The 7,124-nt window shown below is 53.9% G+C and overlaps 1 pseudogene; it reads left to right on the top strand.

The window, feature by feature from the left end:
* The first annotated feature begins 5,678 nt into the window (after positions 1–5,678).
* LOC136374754 (zinc finger protein 436-like) lies at positions 5,679–7,116 on the top strand (annotated as a pseudogene).
* The last annotated feature ends 8 nt before the right edge of the window (positions 7,117–7,124 follow it).

Raw genomic sequence — 7,124 nt, 5'->3', positions numbered from 1 at the left:
ACACCAGAGGGTTATGTCCAGAAAGGCGACACAGGAGTCCCTTTCAACCTTATTAGAATAAAGGGATGGAGTCCACCGGGGCACACGCCCACAGGGTTTTCTCTCTTGAGGTTTCCAAAGACGCTCCCTCCTTTTATCCCAAATTCCCTGCCGCATGTTGCCCCTTCCTTTCCCCAGTGGCTGAGGTTCCAGGAAGGTTCAGCCTTCCCCAACTGCCTTCCACATATTCCCCGCCTTGAACCTCCTGGTTTAGCCCCAAGTTCCCAAGTTCAGGCTCCTGCAGACCCTTGTCTATCTCAGGAGCCAAACTGTCTGAGCTCTGCAACAAACCTCCTGCCCAAAGTCAGTAGAGACAGTAGGAGCCATTTCAGAGCTGTTAACAGCCAGACCTTCACCCATCGAATTGTTTGGAAAGCCACTAGCACACAGCTTTCCTTTCAGCAGAAATATCCAGGGGCACCAGGCCCTGATGCTTTCTGCTGTCTGGCACACAGCAAGCACTGTGCAGTGCAGCTCTGAGCTGCTGGGACAGGGGCGATCCGGGCTGTGCCTCAGGGTTGTGCTTGAGTAGTGCACTGGTTTGGAAGGGTGCAGAAGGGTTTGGGGAGGCAATCTGTGTTTGCTTGATTCATTTCTGAAAGAAAGGCCCGATGGAGCTTCATTCAGCAAGAGCACTGCAGGACATATGGACAAAACACTTGTGTTTGATTCCAAGCAAAGGAAGGAAAGGCACTGGGAAAATGTTCAAGTGTCACAAATAGGACTAAATCTTGGGAATTCCTTTAGCTTTAACAGACAGTGCTGAGCCCTGTATTCTCCCATTGCAGGAATTCATGTGTGCAAGTGTCTATCTTAGCCTTGAGAATAAAGAGAGTGGTTCTGATTTATTAAAAATATGGATATTGATCTAATACCGATATCCAACTATGAGGGACAGAGACTCTCTAACAGTTTGAAGTTACAAAGTGTGTGTTTATCACGACGCGGGATAGCTCCCGAATACACACCGCAATTTACAGATGATCACAGGGTCTTTCTATGTACAAGAGTGTTGAATACCCAAAACACAAATGCATAGTCATAACTCTGGTCCATCCCATTCCCCACTTCGTATGGTAATTAGCCAAAAAGCAATTAAGCATGCGTAGTTTGTTCTTTGAAATGCGGCGCTGGTCCTTCTTATGGGGTGGGGTCTCAAAATGATGAAGTAAGATGGGTCTTCCTTCTTTGCCTTTTTAACCTTTTAGTGTTGGTGACACCTGGATCCTGTTTTCTCAAGACTATCTGATTTATGATCACATTGTGTTCTTGGAGTCTATTGATTAAGTTGACAGGTCTCCTGATTTATCAGCTCCTTAAATCCGGCTTACATTAAAAAAAGGGACGTTTACCTCAACAATGTCTAGTTAGCAAAGGGAAGTCTACGTCAGCAATATCTAGTTTAACTAAAGTCCTTAATTCTTCAAAATGAATATCTCACAGCTGCTCCCACCCACTAGGGGCAGGGGGAACCCGGCTGGGGAACAGGAGAAGGAAACTGGGAAAAGTGGGGGCTGCAGTTCCAAACGGGGACTTGGTGGCCCCCACCCCCGGGTGGGAAATTCCATCCCTTCGGGCTCTTCCCAGAGACCCAGAGATGTTGGAAGAGATGGATGAGAAATCCCAAGAGTAGGATTTTGGGGATAAGATCCGTGGGGATGGCAATGTGCCGCTCCCTTCCCAGGGCAGGGTCACACCTCAGCCAGGTTTGCAGAGCACACCTTGCCCTGAGCCCAAGCCCTGTCCCACCTGCACGATCTGCTTCCCATCGGCCTCCTTCTCCTGCGGCCCCAAGCCCAGCTTGGTGCTAAACAAAGGCCCTGGGGCGGGGTGCTGATGCTTGGCCCGGGCTCTCTCTCTGTTGCCGGCCTCCGCAGAGTCCCGGACTGACCGGGCACCGACCGCCCGGTTCCACAGCGTCCAGAGCCCTCGCTCAGCAGAGGGTCAGTGTGCATTGCCGGCCCCTGGCCGGGGCCTCCGGACATTTCCCACCTGCGGCACAACCTGCAGCTCCCACCGCAGCTCCCTCAAGCCCGGGACTGCGGGTTCCCCAGTGAGACAGAATATTCCCTTCATGCAATCTTTGTTATCTCTGCTTAGATGTGCAAAACTAGCTGCTGGTGAGACAAATCTATCTCAGACTGAAGGGTTCCCACCCAAAATGCTACATTCAGTTCTGACACACTATTAAGAAATCCAAGAGCAAACAGAAAACTGATTATAGAATCTTGCAAAATCACATCCAAGAACATTTTGTTACAAAATCACAAATATTAACAGAAGCTGAGAAAGTCAATAAAGTTAGAAAACAAGCTTCGAACACCAGGACTACAAGAGCTCAGACAATACATTTGATTGGAATGAGCCCTCTGACATGGGCAATGCCACCAAATTTCCCAAACCAGGGAAATAGGGTGCCCTGGCAGCTTCACACACAGCAATGAGACAAGCAGGGCAAGTGCAGAGCAAGCAGCTGCCAAAATTACAACTTTTACTTGCAATTAAGATCTTTGGTTTCAAGTTCTACTATAGCCACTATTACTACAGAGTCAAAAAGATCAAAAATAGTAATAATGACTGTAACATTAATACCAACAAAAGCAACAATAGCAATAATAATAATAATAATAATAATAATAATAATAATAATAATAACAACAATAAACCTCATACTTATACTAGGTTTGCACGGCCAGGCTTTGGTAAGGGAGGGGCTCTAGGAGAGTTTGTGAAGAACTGCTGTCCGTGAGATGAACTCATGTTGGAGAAGTTCATGGAGAAGTGTCTCTGGGAGGGACCCCCGGCACAGCAGGGGAATGACTCCTCTCGCTGAGCTGCAGGAAAAAACATGTGATGAACAAATTAGAACCCCCATTCCCTGTCTCCCTGCATCCACTGGGGGAGGAGGTAGAGCTGGGAAGGAGGGAGGGATGGGCAGAAGGTGTTTTTAAAGCTTTATTTTACTTCTCGCTATCCTGCTTTGATTTTGATAGCAATAAAATCAATTAATGGCTTTCATTTTGAATGTGTTTTGCCCACGATAGTATTTGCTGAGTGATCTCTCCAGTTTTTATCTCAACCCATGAAGCCTTCGTTCTATTTTCTCTCTCCTGTCCATCTCTGGAGGGGAGTGAAAGAGCAGTTTTGGTGGGTGCCTGGCACCCAGCCAGGGTTAACTGACTACACTTCTTTCCTTTTCCTCTTTCCAGAGGTGACAGTGAAGAGGTTGAGTGGGACTTTGATGGAGAGAGTGAAGGTGGCAGGGAGTAGCTGGGACAGGAGGCACAGGGATGTGGGGCAGGCATCAGAAGGGCACAGGCAGCTGACAGGGGGCAAGGCCTGTCCCCCTGGGCCAGCAGCAGCCCCGTGCCCTGCCCAAGGTACTCCCACCAGAGGCTGGGCCCCAGAGGCAGACCCCAGTACCAAAGGCAGCATTTCTGCCCCAACCCCTGTCCAGCTCAGCCTCCCCTGTGTGCACAGTGACCACTGGCACAGGCTGCACTGGACAGCGGGACCTGCTGGGGACATTGAGAGATGTCCCCACTGTCACCCTGCCCTGGGGATTTCACAGGCACCGTACAAATCACGGCTCCGCTCCTCGTGATGTCACAGGCACCAGAGCAGATCACAGCCCTGCTCCTTGTGATGCCACAAGATCTACGAGTGTCATGAGTCTGGGAAGAGGTTTCAGAGCAGCTCCTATCCCCTCCTACATCAGAGCATTCACACTGCAGAGAGGCCATACGAGTGTCCTGAGTGTGCAAGAGCTTCAGGCACAGCTCAGCCTTGATCCAGCACCAGTGGAGTTAGAAGCCCTGAGAGCGGGAGGAGCTTCGTGAGCTGCTCCAGCTCCATTCCCCACCGGAGGATCCACGTTGGATGATCCTCAGTGACCCACATTAGGCAGAGCTCCAGAGATGCGTGGTGCCAGTGATCTGTGTGGGGAAGACACCTGGCTGGGGGCTCCACCTCTTCCTGGCTCCCAGTGGCCTTGATTTTCTTTTCATTTCTTTTTGTTCTTTCCAAACACCAAAAACTGGGGTAAAAATAAAGATCTTGAAGTAAGGCATGGATGGAGGCATGGGGGGAACTTGCAGGGGCTGTGGAGGATGCTGGGCTTGAGGGAGTTGAGGGCCCCTGGGAGGCACTTGGGGGCTGCTCAGGGCTTTGGGGACCCCAGGCTGAGTGGCTCTAGCTGCACTCTGCAGGATCTGGAGATCCTGGCGGAGGTTCTGGGGCAGCTGATAAAGGACCCACTACCCTGGACCTATCCGCATGTCCCCCTGCCCCGACTCCTGGTATTCCCTGTCCCAGATGCCCCTCTCCTCGCTGCCACTCCCGTGCACATCGCCCGTTCCGGTGTCATCTCACTCCCGGTCCCGTCCTGGTCCAATTCCAGTCCGGATCCCATTCCCGGTCTCATTCTCTGTCCCTGTCACGTATTCCGTCTGGTTGCCGTTCCCACACGCTCAGTCCTGTATTCCCTTTCCTGGTTCCGTTCTCGTATTCCCGTTTGCATATTTCCATTGTCTATATTCCCTCTTTAATTCCCACATTCCCATTCCAGGTCCCGTTCCCATATTCCAGTTATCGTATTTCCAGTCCCGTTCCCTTATTCCCGTTCCCGATCCCAGTCCTACCTTCCTGTTTCTCATCCCATATTCTCCGTCCGGTTCCTCTTTCCGGATTCCCAGAGCCGTTGTTCCCAACCTCGGTCCCGTTCCGGGCCCAGTCCCGTATTTCCAGTCCCATTCCCGATCCCTGTCCCCTCTCAGCGGATGTCACTGCCATGGCCTTGGCTCCCCCCGCTCTCAGGTGGGCGGGGAAACACCGCGCTGCTCCCGCCCACCAATCACAGCGCGCGATCCCCCTGTTATTTGCATAGCTCCGCCCCCTCCCCTGCCACGCCCACCGCCGCTGTAGCCGCGGCCGGGCGCTGTTTCCTCCCAGTTCCTTCCCAGTACTCCCAGTAACAGCGATACTGCGAGGGAAAGCGCTCCCAGTTCCTTCCCGGGGCTCTCAGGATCGCTCCCGGTGCTCCCAATACCGCTCCGGGCTACTTTTGCCGCGCGGGGCGGGGCCGCTTTGGGGATACCCCCAGAGCACAGCGCGGCTGCTTTTGGGGGTCGGCACCGCCCGGGCCGGGCGAGGGGCGGAGGAGGAGGAGAGAGAAGGAGGAAAAGAAAAAAAGGATAAGGAAAAGTAAGAGCCAGAGTGAGAGGAAGAGCAGAAATAGGAGGAGGACGAAGATCAGGAAAGGAAGGGAGGAGAAGGAGGAAGAGGAGGAGGGGAGGAAGAGTAGCAGCAGAAAACCCCGCGGTTGCCCCTCCTGCCCGCTCAGGCCGCGGCTCCCCCGGCCCCGGCAGCATTACCTTCAGCCCGTAGGTGAGCGGGGACGGGCAGCTCGGCCGGGGTTCATCGGGGGGGGCCTCCGGGGGCATTTTTCTGCGGAGTCCCACGGAGCGATCGCCCGGTGTCGGCGGAAAGGGGGTGATATCGGTGTTGGGGATCCCCTAGAGAGAGCCGGGGTGGGATCCAGGAGGCCCGGAGTGGGGAGACCTGAGAGGGCCGACCCCGAAGCTGAGGTAGACGGAAGGGGCGGGAGGAGATGAGCGTGGTCCGGGCCCCACGGCGCTGAAATGGGCGGTGACTTTTCGAGCTCGACTTGAGCAGCGGGACCATCAAACCCAACGCGCTCAGCCCTTGTTTTTCTCTCCCAAAACAGGATTTCCGAATTGCAAACCTTGGCAGTATAGAGGAGGAGGAGGCTGCGAGGAAGATGTCCCGCGACCCCCAGGCAGGTGAGGAAGAAGTAACTGTCCCTTTCCCCCTCCCTCCTGCTCCATCTCCCAGCCCAGCATCATCCCCGGCTGCAGGACAACCTCCTTGCCAGGAATGGACTGGGGGGATCTCCTTCCCCTTCTCTCTGGCACAGAGGCAAATCCCGTCCTCTCCTTGTCCTTCCTCCCCCAGGCTGCAGACAGACACCAGGAAGGACAGAAATCTGTGGCAGAACGTTGTGGAAGAACTCGTTTTGAGTGCCTCCACGGCACAGGACTCCAACGGGGAGGAAAAGCCCCAGAGATCCCACACATGAGGAGGGGCTGTAAACGCAAACCATAGAGATCCGAGGACAGACCCATCCTGGGCCATGAAGGTGACTGGAGATGCAGCCAGAGCTCAGAGCTGGGTGTCTGTGAGCAGCTTCACAATGGAGAGAAGCCTCACAAGTGCTCAAAGTGTGCGAAGGGCTTCAGTAAGAGATCCTACCTGACCCACCACTGGAATATCCACACTGGGGAAAGACCCTATGAGTGTGAGCAGTGTGGGAAAAGCTTTAGAGACAGCTTTGGCCTGATTGTCCACCACAGGATCCACACAGGGGAAAGGCCCTACGGATGTGCGGCGTGTGGGAAGAGCTTCAGTGAGAGCTCCACTCTGATCCGGCACCAGAGGAGCCACAAGGGAGAACGACCCCATGAGTGTGAGGAGTGTGGGAAGACTTTCAGCCAGAGCTCCCACCTGATCAACCACCAGAGGGTCCACACAGGGGAAAGGCCCTACGTGTGTGGGGAATGTGGGGAGAGGTTTAGAGGGAGCTCCAACCTCATCCAGCACCAGAAGACCCACACTGGAGAATGGCCCCATGAGTGTGGAGAAAGCTTCTGCATGAGTTCCCAACTGGTTGTCCATCGGAGGAGCCATACAGGGAAAAGGCATTATGAGTGTGGGGAGTGTGGGCAGAGCTTCATCCACAGCAGCCTAATCTGGCACAAGAGGAGCCACACGGGGCAGAGGCCCTACAACTGTGGAAAATGCAGAAAGAGGTCTCTGACCACCTGCCATCTCCTCAGGCATCAGCGGACGCACACAGAGGAGAGGCCCTACGAGTGTCCTGAGTGTGGGAAGAGGTTTCAGACCAGCTGCAATCTCCTCTTACATCAGCAGATTCACACGGATGAGAGGCTCTTCTGCTGCTCCAACTGCGGGAAGGGCTTCAAGTATAACTCACACCTCATCAGGCACTGGCACATCCACACTGAGGAGGGGCTCTATGAGTGACCTGAGTGTGGGAAGAGCTTCTC

The sequence above is a fragment of the Sylvia atricapilla genome, unplaced genomic scaffold, assembly GCF_009819655.1.
Source record: "Sylvia atricapilla isolate bSylAtr1 unplaced genomic scaffold, bSylAtr1.pri scaffold_122_arrow_ctg1, whole genome shotgun sequence".
NCBI classification, from domain to species: domain Eukaryota; kingdom Metazoa; phylum Chordata; class Aves; order Passeriformes; family Sylviidae; genus Sylvia; species Sylvia atricapilla.
Note: the sequence above shows the minus strand (reverse complement) of the source record. Positions and strands in the feature narration are given on the sequence as shown.